General features: G+C 43.2%; 1 pseudogene; it reads left to right on the forward strand.

The window, feature by feature from the left end:
- LOC135529220 (solute carrier family 2, facilitated glucose transporter member 1-like) overlaps window positions 1-15,262 on the forward strand; it is a 36,741-nt pseudogene extending 21,479 nt beyond the window's left edge.
- The last annotated feature ends 2,581 nt before the right edge of the window (window positions 15,263-17,843 follow it).

The following is a 17,843-nucleotide window of genomic DNA, read 5'->3' on the forward strand; positions in this document are numbered from 1 at the left end:
GACTGTAGGGTTAACAGTAGTGTTGGTAGACTGTAGGGTGAACAGTAGTGTTGTTAGACTGTAGGGTTAACAGTAGTGTTGTTAGACTGTAGGATTAACAGTAGTGTTGTTAGACTGTAGGGTTAACAGTAGTGTTGCTAGACTGTAGGGTGAACAGTAGTGTTGTTAGACTGTAGGGTGAACAGTAGTGTTGCTAGACTGTAGGGTTAACAGTAGTGTTGGTAGACTGTAGGGTGAACAGTAGTGTTGTTAGACTGTAGGGTTAACAGTAGTGTTGTTAGACTGTAGGGTTAAGAGTAGTGTTGTTAGACTGTAGGGTTAACAGTAGTGTTGTTCGACTGCGGGGTTAACAGTAGTGTTGTTAGACTGTAGGGTTAACAGTAGCGTTGTTAGACTGTAGGGTTAACAGTAGTGTTGTTAGACTGTAGGGTTAACAGTAGTATTGTTCGACTGTAGGGTTAACAGTAGTGTTGTTAGACTGTAAGGTTAACAGTAGTGCTGTTAGACTTTAGGGTTAACAGTAGTGTTGTTAGACTGAGGTGGCAGGGTTAACAGTAGTGTTGTTAGACTGTAGGTGGCAGGGTTAACAGTAGTGTTGTTAGACTGCGGGGTTAACAGTAGTGTTGTTAGACTGTAGGGTTAACAGTAGTGTTGTTAGACTGTAGGTGGCAGGGTTAACAGTAGTGTTGTTAGACTGTAGGTGGCAGGGTTAACAGTAGTGTTGTTAGACTGTAGGGTTAACAGTAGTGTTGTTAGACTGCAGGTGTCTTTGAGATGATGTTGTTTCTCTGTTTGTTGTTATTTCTAGGTTGCTGGTCTTGAAACAGTGCTGGGGACTAAAGATCTTTGGGCTATGATGTTATCCCTGTCTCTGATACCTGCTCTGCTACAGTACCTTGCCCTCCCCTTCTGCCCTGAGAGCCCCAGATACCTGCTCATCAACCGCTGTCAGGAGAGCCAGGCAGAGACTGGTGGGGAGCACTGTCACACAGTACACACTGTTGTAGTGTAGTGATATTTGATATGTGTATATACAGTACACACTGTTGTAGTGTAGTAATATTTTATATGTGTATATACAGTACACACTGTTGTAGTGTAGTAATAATTTATATGTGTATATACAGTACACACTGTTGTAGTGTAGTAATATTTGATATGTGTATATACAGTACACACTGTTGTAGTGTAGTAATATTTGATATGTGTATATACAGTACACACTGTTGCAGTGTAGTAATATTTGATATGTGTATATACAGTTCATTATATATGCATCACATGCGACCTGTAACAAGACGAGGCAATTCGCCCATTTCATGAGTTATCTGACCACATAAAAATTATTAAAAATCATGTAGAAATGACCTAGTCAAATCATATAGAAATGACCTGGTCATGTAGAAATGACCGAGTCAAATCATATAGAAATGACCTAGTCAAATCATGTAGAAATGACCTCGTCAAATCATATTGAAATTACCTAGTCAAATCTCTAGGATTAACATGTTATTCAGTGTTTTATTTTGCCTGCCAATATACAGCCAGTCATGAAGACTTTAACGCCTAGTCTATTCAAATGTAAGACCTTATCCGTTTTGATCAAGTCATTCATGCGAGTTAATTGTCATAAATAAAAAATATCAATTGCTTGCATATTCACCATCATGTAAGCTATGTATTTGTTATACATACAGTAACAAAAAAAATTAACAAATCAAAATATATTTTAGATTTAGATTCTTCAAAGTAGCCACCATTTGCCTTGATGACAGCTTTACACACTCTTGGCATTCTCTCAACCAGTTTCACCTGGAATTTTTTTACAAAACATTCTTGAAGGCATTCCCACATATGCTGAGCACTCATTGGCTGCTTTTCCATCACTCTAGGTACTGACGGTGCTGATAAGTAGCCGTTGGAGATACTGCGAGACACTGGGGGAGTCCTTCATTTAGGAATGTGTTTCACCTTTGTCTGACACTTCAGCAACTGATTACAGTGTGGTAGTAAAAGGCATGGAAATGGGTTGCATGGAAGCTCCTTTTGTATAATGTGGATCTCGAGTCTGATCTTATTTCTGGTTCTGTTGTCTTTGGAGTGAGGCCTAGACTACTGGTGAAAAGGGTTCTCATTCATTTTGGGAAACGATTTAGCTCGAGGGAAGGTCGTAACAAATCCTGTCGTTTGTAAGGAATCCAGAGTAGAGGAACCTGATGGGTGATCAGAAAAGTACCCTAAAGTGTTCCCAGCATGTTTCCTTACACATGCTCTGTCAAAGTACGAAAGTTTAATGTTGAGGAGGATGTCATCGATCTGTCTGAGACGTTTATGGGTAATCCTGATTTCGCTAGAGCTCCTGAGATGACTTCTCCTTTGAAAACCTCAGTGTATTTAATTACTTTGTAAAATAAACAGATTGCAGGGCATAAAGCTTCAGTTACAAGAATTTCAAGGCATTATTCCAAACATGGTCAAAGAGAGAGAGAGAGAGACAAAGAAAGCATGGCCCATAGCCATGGCCCATAGCCAGAGGGAGAGAGAGAGAGAGAGGGGGCGTGTTAGAGAGAGAGCAAGAGAGAGAGAGAGCAGAGAGAGAGAGAGGGCGTGAGAGAGAGTTAACAGTAGAGAGAGAGAGTGGGCGTGAGAGTGAGAGCAAGAGAGAGAGAGAGAGAGAGAGAGAGAAAGAGAGAGAGAGAGAGAGAGAGAGTGGGCGCTGTAGGGTTAACAGCAGTGTTGAGAGAGAAAGAGAGAGAGAGAGAGAGAGAGAGGGAGAGAGAGAGACAAAGAAAATATGGCCCATAGCCAGAGATTGTTGAGAGAGACATAGAAAGCATGTCCCATAGCCATGGCCCATAGCCAGTGTGGGAGAAAGAGAGAGAGAGAGAGAGAGAGAGAGAGAGAGAGAGAGAGAGAGAGAGTGAGAGAGCGGGAGCGCGAGACAAAGAAAATATGTCCCATAGCCAGAGGGAAAGAAAGAGGGGGAGAAAGAGAGAGAGAGAGAGAGAGAGAGAAAGAGAGAGAGAGAAAGAGAGAGAGAGACAAAGAAAGCATGGCCCATAGCCAGAGGGGGAGAAAGTGGTGGGGGAGTTAAAAGAAGAGAGAGAGAGAGAGAGTGTTGTTAGAGAGAGAGAGAAAGCATGCCCCATAGAGAGAGAGAGAGACAAAGAAAGCATGTCCCATAGAGAGAGAGAGAGAGAGAGAGAGAGAGACAAAGGAAGCATGTCCCATAGAGAGAGAGAGAGAGAGAGAGACAATCACATTACACACATTACAACACACTATCACATTACACACATTACACATTCAAATTGTATTAAATCAACACCCAATGGTTTTACAAGCACTAGAAATATCCACTGGATGAAAACTAGGTGTTTTTGTTTATTCATCTTGTTTCTTCATGCTGAAGGTTTGGCATTAAGTCCCAGACAATGTCGTGCCTGGTTAACTGGATCAATGTCTGTGACTTGTTAAGTTGTCTATTGTCAATGTCTATTGTCTATTGTACAAACAAATATAATCTTTCAAAAATATATTATAAAAAAAATAACAAGGGCCTTGGAGACCCAGACAGAGGTGGGTGGGTAGTACACAATAATCTTATGCCCGGGACTCAATCAGGTCAGCAGTCGATCCACGATGTTGACGATGATATTCTTGTTGTTTTGTTGTTGTTTACCCCAGCCCTGTGGCGTCTGAGAGGCCCGTCAGACGAGGTGTTCACGGAGCTGGACGAGATGAAGCAGGAGGCGGCTCACACCCAATCAGCCCTCACCGTCAAGGAGTTCTTCACTGCAAACGCTCCTACCGACAGCCAATCATCATCGTCCTCATCGTTAACCTGGGCTCCCAGCTCTCAGGCTTCAACGCGGTATGTTGCTTTAGATCAAATATTTGAGTAGTTTTATTGAAAATGCATTTTTCCAGTATGTTGTTTTAGATAAAATATTTGAGTAGTTTTATTTAAAATGCATTTTTCCAGTTCTGTCTCATTGAGATAAGAAACTATTTTGCAAAAGAGACCTGAACATTCAGTAGTGAGTAATGTGTTCTCTATGGGGTATTTATTGAGACCTGAACACCTGAACATTCTGTAGTGAGTAATGTGTTCTCTATGGGGTATTTATTGAGACCTGAACATTCTGTAGTGAGTAATGTGTTCTCTATGGGGTATTTATTGAGACCTGAACATTCAGTAGTGAGTAATGTGTTCTCTATGGGGTATTTATTGAGACCTGAACATTCTGTAGTGAGTAATGTGTTCTCTATGGGGTATTTATTGAGACCTGAACATTCTTTAGTGAGTAATGTGTTCTCTATGGGGTATTTATTGAGACCTGAACACCTGAACATTCTGTAGTGAGTAATGTGTTCTCTATGGGGTATTTATTGAGACCTGAACATTCTGTAGTGAGTAATGTGTTCTCTATGGTCTAACAGACTAGCAGACTAATAGACTACCAGATTACCAGACTAGCAGTAGACTACCAGACTAGCAGCAGCCTAGCAGACGAGCAGCAGACTAGCAGACTAGCAGCAGACTACCAGACTAGCAGCAGACTACCAGACTAGCAGCAGATTACCAGACTAGCAGCAGATTACCAGACTAGCAGCAGACTACCAGACTAGCAGCAGACTAGCCGACTAGCAGCAGACTACCAGACTAGCAGCAGACTACCAGACTAGCAGCAGACTAGCCGACTAGCAGCAGATTACCAGACTAGCAGCAGATTACCAGACTAGCAGCAGATTACCAGACTAGCAGCAGACTACCAGACTAGCAGCAGATTACCAGACTAGCAGCAGACTACCAGACTAGCAGCAGACTAGCAGCAGATTACCAGACTAGCAGCAGACTACCAGACTAGCAGCAGACTACCAGACTAGCAGCAGATTACCAGACTAGCAGCAGACTACCAGACTAGCAGCAGACTACCAGACTAGCAGCAGACTACCAGACTAGCAGCAGATTACCAGACTAGCAGCAGACTACCAGACTAGCAGCAGACTACCAGACTAGCAGCAGACTACCAGACTAGCAGCAGACTACCAGACTAGCAGCAGATTACCAGACTAGCAGCAGACTAGCAGCAGACTACCAGACTAGCAGCAGACTACCAGACTAGCAGCAGATTACCAGACTAGCAGCAGACTACCAGACTAGCAGCAGACTAGCCGACTAGCAGCAGACTACCAGACTAGCAGCAGACTACCAGACTAGCAGCAGACTAGCAGCAGACTACCAGACTAGCAGCAGACTAGCCGACTAGCAGCAGACTACCAGACTAGCAGCAGATTACCAGACTAGCAGCAGATTACCAGACTAGCAGCAGACTAGCAGCAGCCTAGCAGCCTAGCAGCAGATTACCAGACTAGCAGCAGACTAGCAGCAGACTACCAGACTAGCAGCAGACTACCAGACTAGCAGCAGACTACCAGACTAGCAGCAGACTAGCAGACTAGCAGCAGACTAGCAGCAGACTAGCAGCAGACTACCAGACTAGCAGCAGACTACCAGACTAGCAGCAGATTACCAGACTAGCAGCAGACTAGCAGACTAGCAGCAGACTAGCAGACTAGCAGCAGACTACCAGACTAGCAGCAGACTAGCAGACTAGCAGCAGATTACCAGACTAGCAGCAGACTAGCAGACTAGCAGCAGATTACCAGACTAGCAGCAGACTAGCCGACTACCAGACTAGCAGACTAGCAGCAGACTAGCAGACTAGCAGCAGACTACCAGACTAGCAGCAGATTACCAGACTAGCAGCAGACTACCAGACTAGCAGCAGACTACCAGACTAGCAGCAGACTAGCCGACTAGCAGCAGACTAGCAGCAGACTAGCCGACTAGCAGCAGACTAGCAGCAGACTAGCAGCAGACTAGCCGACTAGCAGCAGACTAGCAGCAGACTAGCCGACTAGCAGCAGACTAGCAGACTAGCAGCAGACTAGCAGACTAGCAGCAGACTACCAGACTAGCAGCAGATTACCAGACTAGCAGCAGACTACCAGACTAGCAGCAGATTACCAGACTAGCAGCAGACTAGCCGACTAGCAGCAGACTAGCAGCAGACTACCAGACTAGCAGCAGACTAGCAGACTAGCAGCAGACTACCAGACTAGCAGCAGACTACCAGACTAGCAGCAGATTACCAGACTAGCAGCAGACTACCAGACTAGCAGCAGACTAGCAGACTAGCAGCAGACTACCAGACTAGCAGCAGACTAGCCGACTAGCAGCAGACTAGCAGCAGACTAGCCGACTAGCAGCAGACTAGCAGCAGACTAGCAGCAGACTAGCCGACTAGCAGCAGACTAGCAGCAGACTAGCCGACTAGCAGCAGACTAGCAGCAGACTACCAGACTAGCACCAGACTAGCAGCAGACTACCAGACTAGCACCAGACTAGCAGCAGACTACCAGACTAGCAGCAGACTAGGAGACTAGCCGCAGACTAGCAGCAGACTAGCAGCAGACTAGCAGCAGACTAGGAGACTAGCCGCAGACTAGCAGCAGACTAGCAGCAGACTAGCAGCAGACTAGCCGACTAGCAGCAGGCTACCAGACTAGCAGCAGACTAGCAGCAGACTAGCCGACTAGCAGCAGACTACCAGACTAGCAGCAGACTAGCCGACTAGCAGCAGACTAGCCGACTAGCAGCAGACTACCAGACTAGCAGCAGACTACCAGACTAGCAGTAGACTACCAGACTAGCAGCAGACTACCAGACTAGCAGCAGACTACCAGACTAGCAGCAGACTACCAGACTAGCAGCAGATTACCAGACTAGCAGCAGATTACCAGACTAGCAGCAGTATTTAATTACTTTGTAAAATAAACAGATTGCACTACCAGACTAGCAGCAGACTACCAGACTAGCAGCAGACTAGCCGACTAGCAGCAGGCTACCAGACTAGCAGCAGACTAGCAGCAGACTAGCCGACTAGCAGCAGACTACCAGACTAGCAGCAGACTAGCCGACTAGCAGCAGACTAGCAGCAGACTACCAGACTAGCAGCAGACTAGCAGACTAGCAGCAGACTAGCAGCAGACTACCAGACTAGCAGCAGACTAGCAGACTAGCAGCAGACTACCAGACTAGCAGCAGACTAGCAGCAGACTAGCCGACTAGCAGCAGACCAACAGACTACCAGTCTACTGGTCCAGCAGACTACCAGACTACCAGACTAGCAGCAGACTACCAGACGAGCAACAGACTACTAGACTAGCAGACTAGCTGACTACTAAACTAGCAGACAAGCAAACTACTGGACTACCAAACTACCAGACTAGCAGACTAGCTGCAGACTAGTAGCCTTGCACCAGGCTACCATACTAGTAGCATGTTACCAGACGACCGCAGACTAGCAGCAGACTACCAGACTAGCAGCAGACTACCATACTAGTAGCATGTTACCAGACTGGCAGCAGACTAGCAGCAGACGACCGCAGACTAGTAGCAGACTAGCAGACTAGCAGTTATTTGCTAAACCCTCCCCTCTTTCCAGAGTTGATTCTGCGGCATTGTGTCAGTATGGTTCTTCAGGCTATTCTGCAGCTCAGTAGGGAACCTGAGGCTAAAGGAAAGACAGGCAACACACTGAGGTTAAACGTATACCCCACTTCACATTTTCCAGATCATCAATTATTCCACCAAGATGTTTGACAAGGCTAACTTTGACGAAGCCAAGTATCTGACGCTGGGGGTCGGGACAGTGAACGTGGCCTTCACTCTGGTGGCGGTGAGTAGAATAACTAGAGTAACCTCACCTATAATCTCACCTGGTATGAGGTATGGAGACTCACCTGTAATCTCACCTGGTATGAGGTATGGAGACTCACCTGTAATCTCACATGTTATGAGTTATGGAGACTCACCTGTAATCTCACCTGGTATGAGGTATGGAGACTCACCTGTAATCTCACCTATTATGAGTTATGGAGACACCTGTAATCTCACCTGTTATGAGTTATGGAGACTCATCTGTAATCTCACCTGGTATGAGGTATGGAGACTCACCTGTAATCTCACCTGGTATGAGGTATGGAGACTCACCTGTAATCTCACCTGGTATGAGATATGGAGTCTCACCTGGTATGAGGTATGGAGACCTACCTGTAATCTCACCTGGTATGAGGTATGGAGACTCACCTGTAATCTCACCTGTTATGAGTTATGGAGACTCAACTGTAATCTCACCTGGTATGAGGTATGGAGACTCAACTGTAATCTCACCTGGTATGAGGTATGGAGACTCACCTGTAATCTCACCTGTTATGAGTTATGGAGACTCACCTGTAATCTCACCTGGTATGAGGTATGGAGACTCACCTATAATCTCGCCTGTTATGAGTTATGGACCTGAGTTATGGAGACTCACCTGTAATCTCACCTGGTATGAGGTATGGAGACTCACCTGTAATCTCACCTGTTATGAGGTATGGAGACTCACCTATAATCTCGCCTGTTATGAGTTATGGAGACTCACCTGTAATCTCACCTGGTATGAGGTATGGAGACTCACCTGTAATCTCACCTGGTATGAGGTATGGAGACTCACCTGTAATCTCACCTGGTATGAGGTATGGAGACTCACCTGTAATCTCACCTGGTATGAGGTATGGAGACTCACCTGTAATCTCACCTGGTATGAGGTATGGAGACTCACCTGTAATCTCACCTGGTATGAGGTATGGAGACTCACCTGTAATCTCACCTGTTATGAGGTATGGAGACTCACCTATAATCTCGCCTGTTATGAGTTATGGAGACTCACCTGTAATCTCACCTGGTATGAGGTATGGAGACTCACCTGTAATCTCACCTGGTATGAAGTATGGAGCCTCACCTGTGATTTTGTGTCTGTTTTTCCTCTTCAGTTCTTCCTGATGGAGAGCGCGGGGCGTAGGAAACTACTGCTGACTGGCTTCCTGTGTCTAGCTGTGTGCAACCTCTCCATGACTGTCATAGACTCAGTCCTGGTAACTATAACCACACCGACACTGACCCTAAATGATCAATCGATTATATTATACAATTGTCCACCTGAGTGTTGTCCATCTGAGTATTTAACATGTGAGTATTGTCTATCGCAGCGTACCTTGTTGGTGACTCTCTGTCTACCTGTAGGTGTAATACACTATGATGCTGTTATTCAACATGGTCTAAGGACAATTCGTATAATTCTGTATTTAAATCTATGACATTCCATTTACTATGATATGTTACATTACGTTAAGTTACATTATGAATGGAACAGCTGTCATACAATAACATATGAATTAGAGGAGGTATAGTATCATACTGTACGTTTTACCTGGTTGTACAATATCATACGTCTCGGTGTCACGTTCTGACCTTAGTTCTTTTGTTATGTCTTTGTTTTAGTGTGGTCAGGGCGTGAGTTGGGTGGGTTATCTATGTTCCTTTTTCTATGTTGTGTTTGCGTTTGGCCTGGTATGGTTCTCAATCAGAGGCAGTTGTCGTTAGTTGTCTCAGATTGAGAATCATACTTAGGTAGCCTGTTTTCCCCATTTTGGTTGTGGGTGTTTGTTTTCTGTTTAGTGTTGTTGCACCTTACAGGACTGTTCGTTGGTTGTTTATTGTTTTATTTCAGTGTTACCACACTGCGTTTTGGTCCTCACCTTCTTCCACCGACGACGAACGTTACAGTCGGAGGATATAATGTTATCGTACAAATTGGAGGGTGTAATTTATCATAAGAATTGGAGGATGTAATTTACCATACGTCTTGGATGATGTAATATATCATACGTCTTGGATGATGTAATTTACCATACGTCTTGGATGATGTAATTTACCATACGTCTTGGATGATGTAATATATCATACGTCTTGGATGATGTAATTTACCATACGTCTTGGATGATGTAATTTACCATACGTCTTGGATGATGTAATATATCATACGTCTTGGATGATGTAATTTACCATACGTCTTGGATGATGTAATTTACCATACGTCTTGGATGATGTAATTTACCATACGTCTTGGATGATGTAATTTACCATACGTCTTGGATGATGTAATTTACCATACGTCTTGGATGATGTAATTTACCATACGTCTTGGATGATGTAATTTACCATACGTTATCTTGGAGGATGTAATTTACCATACGTCTTGGAGGATGTAATTTACCATACGTCTTGGAGGATGTAATTTACCATACGTCTTGGATGATGTAATTTACCATACGTCTTGGATGATGTAATTTACCACCGTCTTGGCTGATGTAATTTACCATAACGTCTTGAGGATGTAATTTACCATACGTCTTGGATGATGTAATTTACCATACGTCTTGGATGATGTAATTTACCATACGTCTTGGAGGATGTAATATATGTCTTGGCAACCTCTCCATGGTAGACTAATTTACCACACGTCTTGGAGGATGTAATATATCATACGTCCTTGGAGGGTGTAATTTACCATACGTTTTGGAGGGTGTAATTTACCATACGTCTTTGCTGATGTAATTTACCATACGTCTTGGATGATGTAATTTACCATACGTCTTGGCTGATGTAATTTGCCATACGTCTTGGAGGATGTAATATACCATACGTCTTGGAGGATGTAATTTACCATACGTCTTGGATGATGTAATTTACCATACGTCTTGGAGGATGTAATTTACCATACGTCTTGGATGATGTAATTTACCATACGTCTTGGATGATGTAATATACCATACGTCTTGGCTGATGTAATTTACCATATGTCTTGGATGATGTAATATATCATACATCTTGGAGGGTGTAAATTACCATAAGTCTTGGAGGATGTAATATATCATACGTCTTGGAGGGTGTAATCTACCATACGTCTTGGAGGGTGTAATTTACCATAAGTCTTGGCTGATGTAATTTACCATACGTCTTGGAGGATGTAATTTACCATACGTCTTGGATGATGTAATTTACCATACGTCTTGGCTGATGTAATTTACCATACGTCTTGGAGGATGTAATATACCATACGTCTTGGATGATGTAATTTACCATACGTCTTGGAGGATGTAATATATCATACGTCTTGGAGGGTGTAATTTACCATACGTCTTGGAGGGTGTAATTTACCATACGTCTTGGATGATGTAATATATCATACGTCTTGGAGTGTGTAATTTAGCATACGTCTTGGAGGGTGTAATTTACCATACGTCTTGGAGGATGTAATATACCATACGTCTTGGATGATGTAATTTACCATACGTCTTGGAGGGTGTAATTTACCATACGTCTTGGAGGATGTAATATATCATACGTCTTGGAGGGTGTAATTTACCATACGTCTTGGAGGGTGTAATTTACCATACGTCTTGGAGGGTGTAATTTACCATACATCTCGGAGGATGTAATTTACCATACGTCTTGGCTGATGTAATTTCCCATATGTCTAGGAGGGTGTAATTTACCATACGTCTTGGATGATGTAATTTACCATACGTCTTGGAGGATGTAATATATCATACGTCTTGGAGGGTGTAATTTACCATACGTCTTGGAGGGTGTAATTTACCATACGTCTTGCCTTATGTAATTTACCATACATCTTGGAGGGTGTAATTTACCATACGTCTTGGAGGATGTAATATATCATACGTCTTGGAGGATGTAATTTACCATACGTCTTGGAGGGTGTAATATATCGTACATCTTGCCTTATGTAATTTACCATACGTCTTGGAGGGTGTAATTTACCATACGTCTTGGCTGATGTAATTTACCATACGTCTTGGAGGATGTAATATATCGTACATCTTGGAGGGTGTAATATATCGTACATCTTGGGGGGTGTAATATATCGTACATCTTCGAGGGTGTAATATAGTTTGCACCTCCGTCACTCGGTCGCGTCAAGCCATTGTTTTTAACGTTCTCAGGCCGCCCTCTGTCAGCGCAGCCATAGTGGTGCCTTAAAGGGGGTGATGAGCACAATCATTCTGGACAGAGGAGAACTACTGTTTAGTCTAAATAACAACTATAGTGCCTGGAAATACAATATTTTTTTTGTACAAAATATTTTGTAGGAAACAACTTTGCCGTTGACCTCCCCTCAATCTTAGCTTGCTAGCTAACGTTATACTATATGTAAAGTCAATCTTGTGACATCCAAATGATGACAAAGGGTTTTCCTACTAATCATTTGCCTCCTTTTTTTAATGTCATTATACTTCCAAGCCATTGCAATGGATGTTGGATAACATTTTCATCAGCGCTCATTGACGATGCATTGAGTAGAATGCTCAGTCTGGCATCAGTCCTAAAACGCACGTTCAAAACAATATTGTGATGAGACATGCAACACGTGAATAGTATTGTACATCTTAATCTGAGACCAGGTTGCTTGTTAGGCAGTAACAAGAAAGAAGAATTACAGGAATCATTTATATTGTCAGTTAGGGGAACTAACGACAAAGGTTAAGAGAATTGGCTTAAGTTTAGAATAAGGGTTAGCTAAAATGCTCCACTTGTCACTTTTTTTTATTTATCCAGGCAAGTCAGTTAAGAACATATTCTTATTTTCAATGATGGCCTAGGAACAGTGGGTTAACTGCCTGTTCAGGGGCGGAATGACAGATCTGTACCTTGTTAGCTCGGGGGTTTGAACTTGCAACCTTTCGGTTACTAGTCCAATGCTCTAACCACTAGGCTACCCTGTCGCCCCTTGAGCAGGCAACCTTTGGAGTGCTAGAAGGTCAGGGATTGCGCTCACCCATCCTCCCTGACCAATATAAGATTGATTGACTGATTGATCTGCCCTGTAGTTCCTTGTCCCAGAGCTGCGTAGCCTGCAGGTGTTGGTCGTCTTCTTCCTGATCTCAGCCTATGAGGTGGGACCTGGTCCTATTTCCTGGTTCATCGCTGCAGAGCTGTTTGACCAGCCAGCCAGACCAATCGCCATGGCCTTCACCAGCATGCTCAACTGGGGAGGGAAGTTCATGCTGGCCCTGCTCTTTCCTCCACTACTGGTAAATTTAACATAGCCTGTGTCATATGATCGTAATAATACAACACCAATAGTAAAATACATTATAGCACCAATAGTGCATGACATAATGGCACCAATAGTACATGACATAATGGCACCAATAGTACATGACATTATAGCACCAATAGTACATGACATTATAGCACCAATAGTACATGACATAATGGCACCAATAGTACATGACATTATAGCACCAATAGTACATGACATTATGGCACCAATAGTACATGACATAATGGCACCAATAGTACATGACAGTATGGCACCAATAGTACATGACACTATGGCACCAATAGTACATGACATAATGGCACCAATAGTACATGACAGTATGGCACCCATAGTACATGACATTATGGCACCAATAGTACATGACACTATAGCACCAATAGTACATGACATAATGGCACCAATAGTACATGACATTATAGCACCAATAGTACATGACATAATGGCACCAATAGTACATGACATTATAGCACCAATAGTACATGACATTATAGCACCAATAGTACATGACATTATAGCACCAATAGTACATGACATTATAGCACCAATAGTACATGACATAATGGCACCAATAGTACATGACATTATAGCACCAATAGTACATGACATTATAGCACCAATAGTACATGACATAATGGCACCAATAGTACATGACATTATAGCACCAATAGTACATGACATTATAGCACCAATAGTACATGACATTATAGCACCAATAGTACATGACATAATGGCACCAATAGTACATGACATTATAGCACCAATAGTACATGACACTATAGCACCAATAGTACATGACATAATGGCACCAATAGTACATGACACTATGGCACCAATAGCACATGACATAATGGCACCAATAGTACATGACATAATGGCACCAATAGTACATGACATTATAGCACCAATAGTACATGACACTATGGCACCAATAGTACATGACACTATGGCACCAATAGTACATGACACTATGGCACCAATAGTACATGACACTATGGCACCAATAGCACATGACATTATGGCACCAATAGTACATGACACTATGGCACGAATAGTACATGACACTATGGCACCAATAGTACATGACATAATGGCACCAATAGTACATGACACTATGGCACCAATAGCACATGACATAATGGCACCAATAGTACATGACATAATGGCACCAATAGTACATGACATTATGGCACCAATAGTACATGACATTATAGCACCAATAGTACATGACACTATGGCACCAATAGTACATGACACTATGGCACCAATAGTACATGACATAATGGCACCAATAGTACATGACATAATGGCACCAATAGTACATGACATTATGGCACCAATAGTACATGACAGTATGGCACCAATAGTACATGACATTATAGCACCAATAGTACATGACATAATGGCCTGTTTGATATCATAGATAGGACTATCTTCTAAAATGAATCAATGAAATGTGCAATTTCCAGTTGTGTTAATTGTCTGCTCCTGTGTGTGTGTGTGTGTGTGTGTGTGTGTGTGTGTGTGTGTGTGTGTGTGTGTGTGTGTGTGTGTGTGTGTGTGTGTGTGTGTGTGTGTGTGTGTGTGTGTGTGTGTGTGTGTGTGTGTGTGTCTCTCCCTCTCTCTGTAGAAACTGTGTGGTGCTTATGTGTACCTCCTCTTTATGACCATGGCTCTGACAGCCTTCAGCTTCACTTGGAGACGCCTACCTGAGACCAAGGGACGCACCTTCGATGACATCGCAGCCGAGTTCCGAGAGTCCGAGGGCATCCCCCTGCACATTAAGACTGGTTTCAACACCTTCCCCTGACCTGACCGCCCTGGCCCTCCTCTCACCTTACCCCCTCCCCGAAGGTCGGAGGTTGTACTGGGGGGTCACCAAGGTCTTCTTGTGTTCAACCTTCGCTTGGGACAAATGTTTTATTGTATTTAACCTTTTGTTTAACCAGGTAGTCAGAACACGACCTCTAACACAAAGGAGACATCGTGGGACTGATACAGGACTTCAGGTGGTGGCCTCCCACAGTGTTGTCCGTTTTCTGATGACGTGTACATTTATAAACATCAAAAATACAATTTCCTCTGTTACTGTAGTAGTCACGCATATGTATCATAAAATGGATAAATATTATTATCTGGATTGTTGGATTGAGGCATTACGATAACTTGTTTTCAGATCCATACCATTGAATATTTACAGTGAATCTACTGTATATAAGAGTTTATAAGAGTCTGAAACTCCCGTATATAAGAGTTTATAAATCTGATTCTCCTTTATATAAGAGATTATAAGAGTCTGAAGCTCCTATATATAAGAGTTTGTAACAGTCTGAAGCTCATGTATATAAGAGTTTATAAGAGTCTGAATATCCTATCTATAAGAGATTATAAAAGTCTGAATCTCCAGTATATAAGAGTTTATAAGAGTCTGTCTCCTATCTACAAGACTTTATAAGAGTCTAAAGCCCCTGTACCTGATGAAACATTGAAAAATTGAACTTCTTGTGGCGTGGTTCTCCTCCATTGGACAGAAGCGTTCCTCACAACTATCTGCCTCTGAGCAGCTTCACCTAAGCAGTAAGGTTAACACTTTACAGTAAGGTACCATTTGTAAAGAGTCTGTAAAGGGTTAAGTGATTATTTAGGGCATTTATAAATGCATTATAAACCATTAATAAGTGAGGGATAATCAACAAGAGGCTCTGCGTTTTGGGAAAATAATGATTGACGTGGAACAAAACTTCCACAGAGTTACATTATTTTCCAGAGAACGCATAGAGCCCCTTGTCCCTTATATACCGAGGCTATAGACAGGTTGGTTGTTTAGCAACAAAACTGAAACGTGCACAATTACGGAGCAAAACAGACGTGGTTGGCCTAGAATGTTTTACAACATGTAAACTATAATTTGTCTCTAATGTTTTATTGAAAACATAAATACATTTGCACAAATGAGCACTTGTTGTCTCTCTAATAAATCTTTACAGTTGTTGGTTAGTTAGCTAAGTAGGAAATGTTTTGCCATATTAGCATTGACATGATATCAGTCTGGTTCATCCTTGCGAGCAATTTCCAAACACCTGAAGGTACCACGTTCATCTGTACAAACAATAGTACCAAGTATAAACACAATGGGACCACGCAGCCGTCATACCGTCCAGCAAGGAGACGCATTCTGTCTCCTAGAGATGAACGTACTTTGGTGCGAAAAGTGCAAATCAATCCCAGAACAACAGCAAAGGACCTTGTGAAGATGCTGGAGGAAACAGGTACAAAAGTATCTATATCCCCAGTAAAACGAGTCTATATCGACATAACCTGAAGGCCATTTAGCAAGGAAGAAGCCACTGCTCCAAAACTGCCATTAAAAATCCAGACTACGGTTTGCAACTGCACATGGGGACAAAGGTTGTACTTTTTGGAGAAATGTCATCCGGTCTGATGAAACAAAAATATAACTGTTTGGCCATTATGACCATCGTTACGTTTGGAGGAAAAAGTGGGAGGCTTGCAATCCGAAGAACTCCATGCTAACTGTGAAGCACGGGGGTGGCAGCATCATGTTGTGGGGGTGCTTTGCTGTAGGAGGGACTGGTACACTTTACAAAATAGATGGCATCATGAGGCAGAAAATTATGTGGATATATTGAAGCAACATCTCAAGGCATCAGTCAGGAAGTTAAAGCTTGGTCGCAAATGGGTTTTCCAAATGGACGATGACCCCAAGCATACTTCCAAAGTTGTGGTAAAATGGCTTAAGGACAACAAAGTCAAGGTAGTGGAGTGGCCATCACAAAGCCCTGACATTAATCCTATAGAAAATGTGTGGGCAGAACTGAAAAAGCGTGTGCGAGCAAGGAGGCCTACAAACCTGACTCAGTTACACCAACTCTGTCAGGATGAATGGGCCAAAATTCACACAACTTATTGTGGGAAGCCTGTGGAAAGCGCCAGAGCCGCCCGTCTGTCAGGAGCCGCCAGAGCCGCCCATCACTCCGGAGCCGACAGAGTCTCCCACCTGTCCGGAACTGCCAGAATCTCCAGCCTGTCAGGCACTGTCCCTGTCCGGAGTCTCCCTCCTCCCTCCTATTCGGGGCCAGCGGTAAGGGTCCCCAGTTCGGGGTCGGCGGCGAGGGTCGTCACTCCAGAGGCGCCACCTCAGTGGGCCAAGATTAAGGTGGAGTGGGGTCTACGTCCCACCCAGACCCTCCCCTATAGGTTCAGGTTTTGCGGCTGGAGTCCGCACCTTTGGGAGGGGGTACTGTCACATCCTGACCTTAGTTCCTTTTTTATGTCTCCTGTTTGGTTTGGTCAGGGCGCGAAGCATAGTGTCCCCAGTGTGCATGGCAGCTGTCAATCGTTGTCTCTGATTGAGAACCATACTTAGGTATCCTGTTCCCACCTGTGTTGATGGGTAGTTGTTTTCCACCTCTTAGGACTGTTTCATGTCGTTCACTCTCTGTGTTGGTTTGTCTCATTTAGTGTTCATTTTATTTAATTAAATTTACAATGAACACTTAACACGCTGCGTGTTGGTCTGAGGATTCCTCATTTTCAGACGGAGAGCAGATTTGTTACACAACTAAAAAAGCAATAGAAAAATAGGCAATTTAGCATGTGCTACACATTGAAACACAAGGAATAGTGTTTTTGTCATTTTTTTCTAGGCTGTTTTTAAGGACATGTAAATGTGGTTCATTTTGCCATTATCCCTCATTTATTGATGCCACTGTCTGCGCCAGGTTGGATATGAATGCAGGTGTTACGGTAAATTAAAATCTTCCCTGTCATTTATTGATGCCGCTG

The sequence above is a fragment of the Oncorhynchus masou genome, unplaced genomic scaffold, assembly GCF_036934945.1.
Source record: "Oncorhynchus masou masou isolate Uvic2021 unplaced genomic scaffold, UVic_Omas_1.1 unplaced_scaffold_1122, whole genome shotgun sequence".
NCBI classification, from domain to species: Eukaryota; Metazoa; Chordata; class Actinopteri; order Salmoniformes; family Salmonidae; genus Oncorhynchus; species Oncorhynchus masou.